This window comes from Coenobita brevimanus, chromosome 47, assembly GCF_032717465.1.
Source record: "Coenobita brevimanus isolate Jiangsu-jjx chromosome 47, ASM3271746v2, whole genome shotgun sequence".
Taxonomy (NCBI): domain Eukaryota; kingdom Metazoa; phylum Arthropoda; class Malacostraca; order Decapoda; family Coenobitidae; genus Coenobita; species Coenobita brevimanus.
Window position 1 is genome coordinate 12,436,890 of NC_137000.1, and position 17,138 is coordinate 12,454,027.

The following is a 17,138-nucleotide window of genomic DNA, read 5'->3' on the forward strand; positions in this document are numbered from 1 at the left end:
GCTACTGACCACTGGGAGAAAAATCATAACTGAGTATATGTCATGCACGGCAGTCCAATAAAGCAGCCTATTCTCTGTTTAGTTTTTGTTACTTCCAGACGGTTTTAATCGGTTTAGTTAAGGCTTTTTTTTAACTCCTAATCGATGGCTTTTTCCTATTTTATTCTTGATCGATTCAGATGGTGTGTGGGAGATGTTATGTATCTAGGTGACAGAGTATACCATAGTTATGAATAACCCCTCCATTAATACAAGCTCTTTCCATGTTGAATAAAATCGTTTGAAAAGAGAAAGAATAAATCAAAAACCATGTCATCAGATTGAAAGGATTATACCAGGTGTGAGATATAGCTCCATTAACCCTTTCACCTCACAAGGTACCCAACTAAGGTTAATAAAATCACCTGGAAGTAGCAAGTCAAAACCAACAGAATATAGCACCTGGTTCAAAGTTATCACTGGGTTCTTCAAGATTTCTCATCGCTATTCGTCGTTTGAATGACGGTAAATAAAGACAAAACTTAAGTGAATGTTAGCGAGTTTGGTAAATGGTATAGATTTTGGTAAAAGTGATGTAAGACTTTTCATTACGATAATGTTACACTGGCAGCCAAAATACATTCTGCTCAGAAAACTGTTTAAACTGGAGGTAAGATACAGCCATAATTAATTATATCACTCTCCTAAGCTGATTTAAATAATCTGGTAGCAGCTAGAGTATACCTACACATGGTGTCTCAGAACTTGACGTTCTAACTTCAGGAGGTGACTTTTAGGGCTGCTTTTGAGTAAAAACAATGCAATATCAACACGAGTCCAATTCTCAGCCGTTACTCAAATATAAAAATCATCCCAAGAATTATATCTGATGATAGGATGTCAAGTCTCGGGACACCCTGTATATGAAGTACTTGGGTTGAAAGAATTAAACCATGCATGCCATACGCTACACAAATACCGAATACTACCTGATTACTTATGCATTATGAGTCATTTGACAACGTTTGATGATAAAATATACTGTAATTAACTGTTAAGGTAATACGTTACTGTTTGAAAATGAGGCACAAATAAGTTGTTGTTGTACAATAGATTATAGATTGTATTTACAGGAACATACTACTGGCATATGGCTTTGGTGTGAAATGAGTTTGGCGATAATACATGTTTTTGTTGCCATTTTCATAGGTATACCTTCAGAACTGCAAACGGAGTAGGCTGTGATTTCCCCCGTCTGTCTGTCTGTGAGTCTGTATATATGCCTAAGTCTGTCTGTCTGTCTGTCTTTCAGTGTGTGCATGCCTGCTGTAAGTCTGCCTTTCTGTGTGTTTGTCTGTTGGCTATCGATTTCCACTGGATTATGAATGAACTACCGGTAATGGGTGAATTATGATGAAAATTTTTGGGAAATTTCTATTGGCTGGGAAAGAACTGACATATAATAGATTAACCTCTCAATGCCGGACAACTCTAAGATTCTGTTCCCGATAACGCAAGATGATTTTACGGAAAGTGGTTCGTAGGAGACAAAGTTTATACTGTCATCACTGCTAGTATTTTAGCCTACTTGTAAACCTACTCCATCCCCCTCCCATTTGGTAAACTACTCCATTCCTCTCCCATTTCTAAACCTACTACACTCCGCTCCCCTTTCTAGGCATGTCATCATTCCCTCTCACTGTTAAACCAACTTCATTATCCTCCCATTTTTAAGCATGTCTTCTTTCAGCTTCCATTTTAAAACTTACTTCATTCCCCTCCCATTGATGTATCTACTCCATTCCCATCCCATTTCACAACCAACTCCATTCGTATCCCTTTTCGAAGCCTATCTCCATATCTCTCACTTTTATAAACTTTCCTCCGTTCCATTCAATTATCACTCTGCTTCCATACTTCTCTTTCTTTTGTGAAGCAGCGTGTGCATATTTCTTTGAATTCCCTCCCTTCATACCTCTCTGTTATAAATCTACTCCGTACCTCTTTCATAAATATTCCTCCGTGCCTTTTCCTTTTTTAACCCTGTTTCCATTCTTCTCCCTTTTCTAAAACGATCTCTATCCTTCCCTTACAACACGTCTCTGTCCTCCCTTCCCCTGCCCCATGTCCAAAACCCCACTCACCCCTTCTTTGGATCCTTTGTTGATCCTCTTAGGGTCAGACCACTCTGATTTGACCCTCTTCATTAGCCAACACTCTCTTGATCATCCACGCCTCTCCTAATATACCTCACCCCCTGCCTTCCTCGCACCCTCTTACCCCCTGCCTTTCCCATACCCTGTCTCACTCTCACCCCTGTCTTCCCCTCACCCCCTGGCTTCCCTTCACCCCGTCTCACTCTCACCCCTGTCTTCCCCTCACCACCTGCCTTTCCCTCACCCCGTCTCACCCTCATCCCTGACTTCCCCTCATCCCTTGCCTTTCCTTAACCGTCTGCCTTCCCCCAACCCCCTTACCTTCCCCTAACCCCTCATCCCCCACCATCACCAAAGCTCCCACCTTCCCCTCACCCTTGCCTTCCCCTCATCATCACCTCCTGCCTTCCCCTCATCATCATCATTTGCATTCAAGTCATCACCACCTCCTACTTCCCTCTCATCATCACCCCCTGCCTTCCCCTCATCATCACCACCTGCTTTCCCTCATCATCACCTCCTACTTTCCCCCTCACCCCGTATCTTTCCCTCATCTCCTGCCTTCCCCTCGCGCTTTTACTTTTTGCCTTTCCCCTAACCCACTGCCTTCCCTTCATTCCCTCACCCCTCCGCCTTTCCCTCACAGCTTACCTTTCCTTTATCTCCTGCCTTCTCTCTCTCTCTCTCTCTCTCTCTCTCTCTCTCTCTCTCCCCCTGTTTGCCTCTGCTTTTCCCTGCTTCCCCCTTCACTCTTGTTTCTTCACTCCCTGTATCCTTCTCCCTCTCCTTCTCCCTCTCTCCCTCCCCCTCTCTCTGTCTGTCTGTCTGTCTCTGTCTGTCTCTATCTGTCTGTCTGTCTGTCTCATCATCATCACTAACTAAGCCCGGGAGAGATATGCAGTTTGACGACGGAAATGACATGCTTTGCTGCCCGGCCTCGGTGTGGTGGTGAGGTGGTGAGAGGTGTGGTGGTGGAGAGATGTAAGGGAGTGTTTGTGGCGTGGCTGTGATAGGAAGATATAGTATTTGTTTGTTTGTTTGCTTTTTTGTAGTGAGGTTGAGTAGTGTGATGTGATGGAGTTGATGAGATGGTGTTGTGGTTGTGGTGGAGAGGTATAACAGTGTGTTAGTGATGTGGCTGTGGTAAGAGGATGTGGCACGGTGGTGTAGTGGTTGTGGTGAGGTGTGGTTGTGGAGAGGTATAGTGGTGTAATGGTGAGATGTGTGGCGTTGTGGTGGAGAGTTGTAAGAGAATGTGAGTGGCGTGACTGTGGTAAGAGTGTGTGATGTCTTTGTGGTGTAGGTGAGTCGTGGTAAGTGGCTGTGGTAGGATGCTGGTAAGAGGTATGGTTGTATGGCGTTGTGGTGGACTGGTGGTTGGGTGCGCTGTGAAGTAAAATAATGTGGTGGTGTGGAGTTGTGATAAGATGGCGGTGGTGGTGGTGGAGTCTGGGAATTGCGATGAATTGGTATGTTGGTGGAAGGGTGTGGGTGTATTGTGGTTGGGTGCTGGTTAGGAAATGTATGATAATGTTGGGATTTAGTGGTCAAAGAGTGTTGTCTGTGGTGTGGCGTGAGGGTGGTGGTGTGTTGAAGTTGTTTGGCGGGATGGTGAAAGGGTTTGGTGGTGCAGGGAGGATACTGTGGTGCAAGAGAGTAAGGTGTTGTGGTTAGGTTGTGGCAGGGTGTAATTGTAGTGTGACGTGGAGGTGCTGTAGTAGTCTGGTGGTTTGGCTGAGTGATGAAATATTAGGCTGTGGTGTGACGTGAAGGTTAGTGTTATATAAGAGGTAATGGTGCTTCAGTGGTGTAACAGATAACTGATTGGTGACTGTGATGATTAGTGTGGTGTGTGGAGGTATGTGATGCTTACTGTTGTGCCGAGGTAGTTCTGAAGTGAGACTCTCGTGATGTAGTGTAAAGATGTGCTGGACATGTGACGTTGGAAAGAGATTTTGATTTTATCGTGTTGAGATTCTGTGGTGTGAGAATGTGATACTGTTGTACGAAGGTTTGGAGGTGTGCTGTAGAAATGTGATCAATGAACAGTTATGATTTATGAGAAAGTATTGTGAAGTAACATTACTCTGTGGAGATTTTGTGGTATGTTGGCGTGATGATATAGTCTGTGTGTGTGTGTGTGTGTGTGTGTGTGTGTGTGTGTGTGTGTGTGTGTTTTGTGAAAATTTGGTGGGGAAGGCAGTGTGTTGTGGTGCGATATGGTCCAAAGATGCATTTATTGTATTCTATGCTGGAGCTGTGGTGTTTCTGTGTGAGGATTCTGTGGCATGAGTGGCGTTTTTTAGTGTGATTTTGTGGTAACGTGGTGTAGAGATGTACTGAATGTATGATGGTGAGAGAGTGATGATGTGAGTATGTGACGGTGTGGTAATGGTGTGACAGTTGTCCAGGGAAGAGTGTGTGGGGGGAAGAGTGTGTGGGGGAAAGTGGATGGGGAACACGAGGAGGAGACTGCTGTTGGTGGGGCAGTGGCTTGAGGAGAGAGTGAGTGGGAGACAGACAGTGGGTATGGGAACAAACAGTTGGATGTAGGAAACAGACAGTGGGTGTGGGAACAAACAGTGAGTATGGAAACAGACAGTGGGTGTGGGGGAGACAGTGGGTGGGAGACAGACATTGTGTGGGGAAGAGACAGTGATTGGGGGACACAGTGGGTGAAGGACCCAGTGGGTGGGTGGAGGGGGGAGTGGATCAATATAGTGATGTTAGGGCTCTTAGCCAAATGAAAATGTCTCTCACGCAGAGTTCTTGAGCCCCTCCTCCTCACTCCTACAACTCTTTCCTCTTCCTCTCCTGTTCCCTCTGTCTCTCCCTGTATTATATTTAGTTAGGCAGTTAGTTAGTTAGTTCGTTAGTTGTCCTGTCTGTCCTATGTTTACAGTATTCTTGTAAAAGTTGTGTTGAAAAAGCAATAACTGAAAATATTCATATAATACTCATCTATCACTGAGCTTCTGTGATCTAGTGTTTTTTGTTTGCCACGAAATCGCGAGATTGTGTATTTATACAAGTTCGTGACATTGTACTTTGGTGGGATGCCACGAACTATAGTGGAAGACACACTGTGTATCACTCAGTTTAACCGTGATTGTATGCACTTTGATCGGGGTGGTCTTTCAGAACATTCGTCACTGTTTCAAAAGTGACTGTTCTTATGCACAACAGTGCTTCGCTGAGTGATTTTATTGCGTGTATATATCGTTCACCCTGCCTCTGTTGACCGTTGAAGTTAGGCCACGCCCACTTTCGGTGAACATGCCCATTTCTCATGTCCTTGTACCTGGCTTTGTTACATCAGTCAGTGTCAGACAGCCATGGGAGGTGTTGTCGTGCGTAATGCTGAGCAAGACTCTCATCGCCGCAACTAGTCTCCAGCAGTTCTACGATTTCCCGTATCTCCCCACCGACTTGGTGATCGGCAGTAGTGGACCTTAGCAGTGAATTGCAGTGCCCTAGCAGTTAGAGACACCCAGCCTCTTCGCAGCTACAGCTCCGTTTCCTCCACTGACCAGTATCTCCGTTCTTTTTCCGAGGCTTAAGATTATTAGCTATTTGCATAGTGCGTGAGTGCGTGTAGTTCCTTTGATATTTTGAATTCATTGAGATTCTTGTAATGTACATGGGTGAGACGGGAGGGTGGAAGGGTTGTTGATAGAGCTTTGATGGACTATGTGGTTGTGTCTAGGAATGTAATAGGAAGATTGTTGGATGTGAGAGTTCTGAGAGGGGAGGGTGGATGTATGTCTGACCACTACCTGGTGGAGGGAAAGTTAAGAGTAGGTAAGAGATGGGTGAGAGCTAGGAGGGTTAGGTGTGGCAGGGAGGTTTTGAAAGTGAGTGAGTTGGATAAAAGAGAGAAAAAGATAGAATATCAGGAGAAATTGAATGATGAGTGGAACGCAGTGAAAGATCGGGAAAATGGCAGTGTGGAGGAGGAATGGCAGTTATTTAAGAGTGCTGTGGTGGGGCATGCAGAAGAGGTGTGTGGTGTGAGACGTGTGGGTGGTGGTGTAAGAAAAGGAAGTGAATGGTGGTGCGAGGAAGTAAGTATGGCTGTGGCTGAGAAGAGATGTGCATATGAAGTGTGGCTGCAGAGGAAGGATGAGATGTCATATGAAAGATATAAGGGAAAGAGGAATAGGGCGAGAAGGGCTGTGCGTGATGCTAAAGTGGCAGCAGATGAGAGGTGGGGTAGGCGGCTGACAGAGAATTTTCAACAGAATAAGAAAATGTTTTGGAAGGAGATGAAAAGGGTGCGAAAGGGAGAGTCTGGGAAGGAAGAACGTGTAAAAGCAGAGGATGGAAGGATGTTAACTGAGATGGATTCAGTAAGGAAGAGATGGGCAGAGATTTTGAAAGATTGTTAAATGTACAGGAGGAAAGAGTGGCTGAGATTGTGGCGGATGGAAGGGTGCAAGGAATAAATGTGTTGGGAGAGTTGAATGATTCTTTGATCACGAAGGAGGAAGTGGAGAAGGCAGTAAAAGAGATGAAAACGGAAAGCTGCAGGTATGGATGGGTGTGCTGTGGAATGCCTGTAGGGTGGTGGAGTGACTATTGTTGACTGGTTAGTAAGATTGTTGAATGTGTGCTTTGTGAAAGGTATAATGCCAGTTGACTGGGCAAGTGCTTGTGTGGTTCCGTTGTATAAAGGCAAGGGTCATAAGTATGAATGTACTAGCTTTAGGGGTATAGGTCTCTTCGTCTCCTGAGTGTTGAGGGTAAGGTGTATGGTAGAGTGTTAATTATGAGAGTTAGAGAGGGTACAGAGGGAGTGATTGGTGATGAGCAGTGTGGCTTTAGGAGAGGGAGGGGATGCGTCGATCAGGTGTTTGCGGTGAGATAAGTGTGTGAAAAGTATTTAGCGAAAGGCAAGGATGTGTTTTGGGCATTTATGGATTTAGAGAAAGCGTATGATAGAATTGATAGGGAGGCTTTGTGGACTGTTTTAAGATTGTATGGACTTCATGGTAGGTTACTAAAAGGGGTGAAAAGTTTTTATGTAAATAGTAGAGCGTGTGTAAGAGTGGGAAATGCTGTGAGTGATTGGTTTCCTGTGAGAGTGGGGCTGCGACAGGGATGTGTGATGTCGCCTTGGTTGTTTAATATTTACATGGATGGTGTTGTAAGGGAGGTGAATTTAAGAGTTTTAGGTGGAGGTCTGAGTCTGGTGAATGTTGATGGTGGAGAGTGTAATCTGAAGCAGCTGCTGTTTGCAGATGATACTGCACTGATGGCTGATTCAGAGGAGAGATTGAGACAGTTGGTAGAGGAGTTTGGAAGGGTGTGTGAAAGGAGGATATTGAAAGTAAATGAGAATAAGAGTAAAGTGATGAAGTGTACGAGGTTGGTAGATGGTAGGGGGATGAATATAGTTTTGAATGGCGAGTTGCTTGAGGAGATAGAGTGTTTTAAATATCTAGGGTCACATGTTGCTGTGGATGGAAGAATAGATGCAGATGTGAAGTTTAGAATAAATGAAGTAGGAAAGGTACTGGGAGGTATGAAAAAAGTGTTTAGATGTCATTTGCTTAGAATGGATGTAAAGAGAAGGCTGTATGAGGGTGTTGTGGTACCGACTGCATTATATGGGGCTGAAACATGGAATATGGGTGTAGCAGAGAGGAAAAGTTTGAATGTAATGGAGATGAGGTGTCTGAGGAGTATGTATGAAGTGACGCGTATGGATCGAGTGCGAAATGATGAAGTGCGAAGGAGAACTGGAGTTGTTCGGGAGATGGCTGGTAGAGTTGAGCAGAGGGTATTGCGATGGTTTGGGCATATGGAGAGAATGGATAATGAGCGATTGGTGAAAAAAAAACTAGATCTGATGTGAGAGGTGTAAGGCTGAGAGGAAGACCACGAATAGGATGGATGGACAGTGTGAAGAGAGCGCTGGATGCGAGAGGGATGTCTGTTGAGCAAGGAAGAGTGGCTGTGTGTGACAGAAATAAATGGAGAGAAATTGTGAATGAATAAGTGATGACGCAGTCCTGAGGGGATATTCTCCCGCATTTGGTCTGATCAGCTAGTCAGGTCAGGTGCAGGTAAGGGGATGAGTCTGTTATGATGTGGCAGGGGTAAACCAGCTCTGCTGTTGGGGCCTGCTGCGGATGTCACTGATTGCAATGCGCAGTTGACCCTTGTGCGGTGTGGTGCTATGAGGATCTGTCCGTTCTCCCCTTTGGGGCCAAGATGCGAATGAATGTGTTTGACTGGATGAGTAAATGGGGAGTGTGTCGTCCTGTCTCGGCTACCTCCCTTTCCTTGGGGGAAGCAGCCTAGGTATATAGACAGATAAATTAATAAATTTAGTTCCTTTCTTTGAGCTTAATGTAAATGTAGAATCGTGTTTGATTTCACCACATTGTGCTTTCTTTAATTTGCTTCTCCCAGTTTGCACAAATTTCCTATATAAATCACAACTTGTATTTAGGCCAGTTCTTTGGTATTAATTCTTAAATACGTTGTGCCAGCTAGGAGTTTGCACCAGCAAGATCCTAATCATTAATATTAGTATTAGGTGTTGATTTTCAGGGGTAGAGTCACTTTCTCAGAGGCCAGCAGTACTAACGATACAGCATTCGTGAGTGATTAGTTTCTGCTGTGTACTGTTGAGAAAGTTTATAAAATTCTCATCTTTAGAGAATCGACAAAATAAGCCAGCATAAAGTAAAATTTACTACTTAATTTCACAAGTTAATTTCTTATGCCAGTCGAAGATATTATTATCATTTTATTCGTATTACCACTTCCCCCCGTGACATCTGGCTACCTCACCAGGATATTAACTCCTAGCACTGAAGTTATAAACCCCTTCGCCCGTGATGACGTGCTTGTCATCATCTATCTATCTAACTATTGCCAGACGCCAAAATCCCGTAAGGGGTGGCCATTTGACTTTGAGTTATTTGTTTTACAGGAAGGGGCACTAACCCTCCACCAATCCACTTGCTGACACGTAGGGAGCACGTATGGTTTGGTTATATAGTTACCACCCAGCGTTGTAAATGGTTTCTTGGCTTACAGGAAACCATTTGGCTTGTCACTCAATGTAAAGCCACCTACAAAGGAAAGAAAAGCAACAAGAAGTGATAGGAATAAGAGGAGAAATAGGAAGAGAGGAGGGCAGGCACAGAAAAAGAATGATAAAGGCTAAGGAAGAAGTTGGCAGCACTACATCAAATGAATGGATGATGGTCGCCACCACCTACCACAGCTTGTCATCATAAAAGCATAAAAACTTACATCAAAGAAAAAGTTTTCGGATGATCGACGTCATTTTTGGATGCGCCATAGTTCCCGCATATCTCGTCAAAAGTAATGACTTAGCAACCTTGGGGCCCGAGATGCGCGGCAGCCTGGCCAGGTTGATTAGTTCTGCATCAGCTGTCGAGGGAGAAGGTAGCGTGTGGCTGGGCTTTTAAATCTTACTCTATTTACCCCGTCCTGGGACGCGCGTCATATTCCACTATACCAATAATGCTTGTGTTTACTTTTTGGGCACTATTGTGATTAGATTTGGTGTTTGCATTAGGGAATTAGGTTTTTGTGAATCATTCGTGGCCGTTATTCTGTCAATGGCCCAAAGAAGATTGTGGTAGGCCTACCCTGTTTATCGGCGGTTCCCAACAACTACACTCCCTCTACCCTGCACCCCATGTGAGTATTCAACCATTGAATAATAGTGACAGTGAATCAAGTGAATATAGTGTGCAATAGCCAGTGAGGAAGGACATGGTGAAACGTTTAGCTGAGGGAGGTGGGAAACTGCCTGATGACACGGCACTGTCTTGAAGGGAATATTTGCCAAGGTGTTGATGAAGTCCTTGTTTAATGCTGATATATGGTGGATAGCGTTATTGTGCAATAGATAGAAGTATAGTGCAGCAAATGTACGTGATGAAGTATTGGCTAGGGCAGGAGTCACGTACGCCTGGCCACGCAGTGGCGTACCTGAGGGGGGGCAGGGGGGGGCTGTTTGAAACTGCCTCCCCGGGCCCCCAATTGAGGGGGGCCCCCAAAAGCCGTAAAAATTTATAAGTTTTTTATTAATATTTAAAAATATATATATTTATTATCCCGACAATCCCGGCTGAGATATTAGATAAGTTTTGAGAATGAGATATCTGGCAACTTGTAGCCAAGCGGTAGGCCTAAACCTTCTGATACATTCGAGACACGTGACCACATGGTCTCAGTCATCACTTGACATTAAAACTGGTTGGTGCTGCACAGCCGGCTCTTGAAAATTGGCTTTTATAACAAACAACAGTACTGTCCACGACTAATTGTAAGTATAAATTTTTGGAAATACTTTCCATTGCAATAGTGTATATAAATATATATGTTTTCATTTTTGTAATTTTATAGAGTTGAGAGGATTACGGGACAATATTTAGAAGTTGCCATAACTGGTTTTTATTGACCAAAATACATTTTCCTGATGTTTTACAATTTTATTAATGCTTTAATGAATCTGATAATTATTTTTGGTACTGATGAGTTAGGTTTTCCTTAGCTTAGGTTAGGCTGGGTAGGGTGAGGTTAGGTGGGTTGCTACATCGTAACATTAGCATCAAAAATTTTTACTGGTTTCATTAATAACACAGTAAAATACACCCGAAAAATGTACTTTGGTAATTAAAAACCAGTTATGGCAAGGATTACGAATGTTAAACTGTTACACTATAAAGCCTGCCCACAGTTCTCTTACGGTATACCTATGGCAGGCCCTAGCTTTTGGGGGGTCCCCTATATTTAGATGTTGGAGGGGGGCCCCCAAGAGAACCTAGCCCCCCGGGACCCCAAATCTCTAGGTACGCCCCTGTGGCCACAGCACGCCGTTGTCAGGGATAAAATACGGGAGGTTTATAGGGATATATGATTTTATCATATTGTTATATTTATTCCGTATGCTTTCTGTGTGATATAAAGCATGAGTGTTATTGATATGTTTATCGTATGCTTGTGTGGATGAATGTAGACACTGCACCACGAGCTCGTCGGAAAATATCGTGTGCGATACCTTAGGTATCTCAGATGTGACATACAGAGCACGATCAGGTACTGTTGTAGTGAAATATCATGTATGTCTCATAAAATGATGGATTTGATTACGTGTAATGTGAAATAAAATCGTAAACACTACGGCGTCTTCTGGTAAGGGAAACATCATCTGCAACACCTTAGTGGACAGGTAAGGGCCATGTACTTGTTCTTGTTGTGGTATAATATACTGTTTATCTTATATATTGATAGATTTGGTTATGTTTTATGTGAAAAGACAGTGAAAAAGTGAGCCACGTGCTCGTAAGGAAAAGTGTGTGTCGTACACCTGAGCTAGCACAAAGGTAGCGAAATGGAAGGCGAGGTTTGGAACACATGCATTTACATATATATGTTTTTTTCTTGATGAAATCTACTGTGTTTCTCATGATATACTTGGCTATGTTTTATGTGTAAAGACAGTGAAAGACTGACCTACTGCAGCGTGTTCTCGTAAGGGAAACACCGTCTGCTACACCTTAGCGCACAGGTAATGGCCTACGTAACACTTCCATTTACATGTTACTGGTGAAATGTACTGTGTATCTATATAAAAATGATAGATTTGGTTATGTGTAATGTCCAAAGAAAATGAAAGGGGTAACCACGTGCTACTGGCCCCTACCTGTTTGGTAAGTCAGGTGTAAGAGACAATTTTTTCCAAGGACATACACGTATATCATGAACCCTTGCATTGTGCCAGAGTTGAGCAAAGTTCTTGGCTGGCTGTGAATAACATATCTTGACTCCTTTATTTCAGCTCACACTCCTACCATAGCACTGGACTGGCACAGGGTCCACAATCCCTCAGACAGCAATTTATTCTCCAGTTGGCTTACAGTGACAGCAGTCTTGCAGAAATGAGACGCGGGCTGGCACCACACGAGTGGCATCAGATCCTCGAGGAGGTAGAGTCGGAAAGCGATAATGAGAGCGACCGTTCTGGGGTGGAGGAGGTTGAGCTGATGCCATCCGGTCAGGAAGTGAAGCTGCCCTGCCACCTTCCTCCGAGGGTGTCCACACCACCATCATCGGCCGGCTCCACCGGACAACCCTCCCCACCTCTAGGACCTGCCGGTCCCACTGCTCTCTTCATCAGTTCCCAATCTCCAGGCCCCTCTGCCCCCCTTTGCGAGCCAGTGTCACCGGAAGCCGGGCCATCGTTCATTGTGATGGCCCCTCCACCTGCTTCTGCCGTGCAGGATGCTATGGTGACATCCTTGCCGGCCAGGCCAAGGAGACTGGTGTCCCCAGAGCCCTCTGTCTCGTCCTCGTCCAAGGTGTCACCTCCTAGATGAGGGCATCGTGGTCCGCTGCCTGGACATGAGGGATGTCCAAGGGGTCGGAGGGCAGGCCGAAGGGTGTCGATTGGCCGACCCTCTGCCACCGCCGCCATCGCCACTGAAGAGGATCCTGGGTGGAGCCGTGGCCCATTCACATCAGACCATGGGCCATTCACTGGCTCCCCGGGGATAAAGATGGATATTCCAACTACTCCCATGCAGTTTTTCCACCTCTTCACATAGGAGTTGTTGTCATACCTCACCGTGGAGACCAATCGGTACGCCACATTCCTGGGGACTCAGCTGGATGCCTGGTTCTCCTGCAGTGAAGAGATTGCCAAGTTCCTTGGGCTATACCTTTTCATGGTGGTCGTACACATGCCGACCATCAGGCACTATTGGAGGAGCTCCGAGCTGCACAACTACCCTAGGGTCCGGCGGGCGATGAGTGAAAGGCGCTTCAACGCCATCCTGAGGCACTTCCACTCCTTCAGCACACTCACCATTTCCTAGGACAACCAAGATCGGCTCATCTGCATTCGCACGGTCATGGAGTACCTCCTTCAGCGGTTCCAGTCAATGTACCTACCCGAGGAGCAGCTCAGCCTGGATGAGGGCTCTCTTGGTTGGAAGGGCCGGCTGTCCTTCCACATCTACAACCCCCAGAAGCCCAACAAATATACCATCAAGATGTACATGCTGGCTGAGTCGTTTCGGGCCATATCTGGAACCTGGAGGTCTACACGGCGGTGCAGCTTACCCTACAGAACACCGTGTTGGGCCTTGTGGAACCGTTGAAGGACCAGGGCGATAAGTTGTTCTTGGACAACTATTGCAATTCTGTAGTCCTGTGTGAACAACTCTTCACTGCAGGATTTTGTGTGTGGGACCCTATGACTGCCTAGAGGAGCGCCACGCCAGCTGCAGGCCATCGCCAAGGCTAAGAGCCTGCTCGAGGGGGGCATGGCATACAGGCACAAGGACAATGTGCTAGTCCTACTGTGGAGGGACAAGCGCATTGTGAACATGGTGCCCACCTTCCACACTGTGGACACCATTCCGAAAAGGGTTCAAGGAAAGGTGCAGGGTAATGACGGGTGGACAACCTATGTGGAGAAGGTCGTTCACAAGCCCGTCGTTGTGGAGGAGTGCAACAGATATATGGGTGGGGTGGATCATTTCAATCAAATGGTCCAGTACTACCCCATCCAACGCCACACTGTCAAGTGGACGAAGAAGATCACATTCTACTTCATCCAAATGGCTCTGTTCAACGCGTTTGCCTTGTATAAGAAGTACAGATGCGCACAAGTAACTCTCCTGGAATTTGTGGAGCAGATCATCTACGATCATCTGCATTTCCACGAAGAGGACTGGGCCGCATCTGGACACACAGTCCACCAAGCCCCAGACCTACCTACCCGGCGGCCAGCATCAGCATCAACTGGCACCCAGCAGGCACAACCACCAGCGCCAGGATTGGCCCAGCCACCACCAGCACCAGCACAGCCTGCGGGAGACCCCACACCAGCACCACCAGAAGCAGGGCCATCACAGGTGCCACCATCACCACCAGCACCATCTGCAGGAGGCTCATCAGGGGTGCCAGAACCACCACCACCTCCAGTTGCTGGTCCGTCGAGAGAACCCCTGCCTGGGCCTCACAAGAAGAGGGTCAGGTGTGCCTTGTGCTTCAAGCTGGGAAGGAGGAAAGACACAAGGAACATGTGTCCTGTATGTGATGTGTCACTTTGCATGGGTATTTGTTTTGACCGGTACCGTACCGAGCGATACCTTCACTAGTGGAGCACACACACACACACACACACACACATACAGACATACACACACACAGACACACACATACACACACAGTACAAAACTCCTCACCTCCCAACCGATGTGGTCCTGCAGGAAGATCATCACCACTGGAGAAGTACGTAGTATTCTTTTTTTATTTATCTATTTACCTTTATTTATGTTATTATATTTACATATACATATATATTGTTTTTTTACCTCAACACAAATGACAGGGAAATGAGTACAGCTTCAGTTTCAGTTGGTAGCAACAGGTTTAGTGTTTGTCACGGGGTTTTTATAATATCAGGGTAATTTTGATATAAATGGTTAAATATTATTTAAATTGATAATAATATTCAATAATATTGAAGAGCAGAGACAATGATTGTCTTGCTACATCAAGCAACGATTACTTTACGCTGACTTGCTAAGATTCTCTAAGATCGAGAATTTATAAACTTTCTCAACAGTACACAGCAGAGACTAATTACTCACAATTGCTGAATTACTGTACTGTTAGCCTCTGGAGAAAGTTAATTCACCCCTGACAATAAATAACTAATACTAATAATAATAACATCAGGTTCTTGCTGATGCATTAACTCCTGGCACAACGGATTTTAAGGTAATACAACAAGACTGGTCTAAGTACCAGTTATGAAAGCAAAACGTTTATGCAAGCTAGGAGCTATATGGGAAATAAGCTTAATAATGGAGAAATGAAACAAGATTTTACTTTAAGCTCAAGGAAAAGAACTGTTAAATTTATTAATTACAAAAAATAAATTTAACGTTACAATTCAAATCAATTAAATGAGACGCACTCACTCACTCGCACAAAAGCTAAATACTTACGCCTAGGGAAAAACACCTTAACTAAGCTCTTAAAACTAGGAAATACACAAAGGAAATACCAATCGATGAATGCTATGTATCACCACTAAGGTGGGAGTGCTGGGATTAACTGTACTAATGGAGCTTGGGGTGCTAGCTGACCTCTCCACTTCTGAGCACAGACCCTTTCTCCGTCACAGCAAACACAAGACTGAATTCAAATCGTGGGAAAGAAAGGCGGAGCACTAAGCCGTATTTTCTAACGGTCGAGTGAGCGAAAGCAGCAAAACAATCGCTCATCGGAAGCGCTAATGTCTCACACAGAGACGATCACGTATGACAATGAAAAACTGATTTGACAAAGCTTCCGTCCGAATGAGCGGTTAACTGAACGAAAAACAGTGAGTTTTCCACTAATAGTTCGCGGCTTCTCACAAAAGGGAAATGTCGCGAATTGATTCATGACATTACGCCCCATGAAAATTAAATCTTTCTTCCTTCAGAAGAAAGATTTCAATATACATACATATAAATCCTAACTCAGTCACACAAGATTCACACTGTGGTGTGTGTGCTATCCTGCTACAGGAGAAAATCGCAGTCGCCAGTGAGTGAAAAAAAAACTCGTATTTACGTTAATAGAAGCAAGCTTGAGGGAAAAACTCCGTGACGACGGTGAAAATCCTGTACTCAGGTCAAACTGAGCGAAAATTCGCTACATTTACACTGACAACTAATTGTTGTGTAGTGTGGTGTATGTAATACACGGTGTAGGTGTGACAGTTGTAGTGTAACTGTACCTACGTGTAAAATGACACAGTAAATAATATGGCGACGACGAAGGCAGAAGAGAGAAGAGGCGGCAGCGTGCGGCAGACGATCAGCTGGTCCGCACAGCAAAACTGCTACACCCATTGCTGAACCTGCAAAACCAATTAAGGTGGAGCATCAAAAGTGTCAATGAGACAAAATTCTTATTATGTTACAATTACTCTCTCTGGCTAGCAGTCAGTACATGCTATGAAAAGTACACTCGAGGTCGCCATTAATTTTAGCACACGATTATGATCGGCAAGTTGAGAATCCCTGTGCAAACTCGGGTCTTCCATAGCCTCGAACTGCACACGGGTCCTCAACCTGTGCCTTAACCTACAGTTCTTATATTAATATCGGAGAGCTGAGAATCCTTGTGCAAACTTGGGTCTTCCATAGCCTCAAGTCGCCTCTGCAGAGTTCTCACCTCCCCCTTAACCTACAGTACTTATATTAGTATCGGGGAGCTGAGAATCCTTGTGCAAACTTGGGTCTTCCATAGCCTCAAGTCACCTCTGCGGAGTTCTCTCTCGAACTTCCCCCTTAACCTACAATACTTATATTAGTATCAGGAAGCTGAGAATCCTTGTGCAAACTTGGGTCTTCCATTGCCTCAAGTCGCCTCTGCGGAGTTCTCTCTCGAACTTCCCCCTTAACCTACAATACTTATATTAGTATCGGGAAGCTGGGAATCCTTGTGCAAACTTGGGTCTTCCATAGCCTCAAGTCGCCTCTGCAGAGTTCTCACTTCCCCCTTAACCTACAGTACATAATATGTATGTACAGGCCCCGGACATAATGTGTCCTGTGGGGCCAATGGGCGAGACGTCAGGTCTGCACCCACTTCACCACTACCCTGTCTCTCAACTGACTCAGAGATTACAGGTGTGGTTATGAATGGCACAGGAAGGGCATGTCCCTGATTAGTGGTGATACTTTGGCACACACTACAGGAACGGACAAAACTATCTATGTCCCGTCCCATCCCTGGCCAGAAAAAGTCAGCTCGGATACGGCCCTGGGTCTTCCTTTTGCCCAAGTGACCTCCTGAGGCTGAACAATGACCCCATTGTAACACTGCTAGGCGGTACTTAGCAGGGAACGACAAACTGCAGTCGAACCTCGCCCTCGGGTGTTCGTGACTCACGGTAGAGCCGTCCTTGTTTCTGAAGGAACTTGGCTCGACCTCCCCAGTGAATAC

General features: G+C 45.2%; 1 protein-coding gene across 1 annotated transcript in view; it reads right to left on the reverse strand.

Moving 5' to 3' along the window:
• Positions 1–17,138, reverse strand: part of LOC145399054 (carboxylic ester hydrolase-like) — a 137,745-nt gene that overhangs the window by 63,364 nt on the left and 57,243 nt on the right. The window lies entirely within an intron of this gene.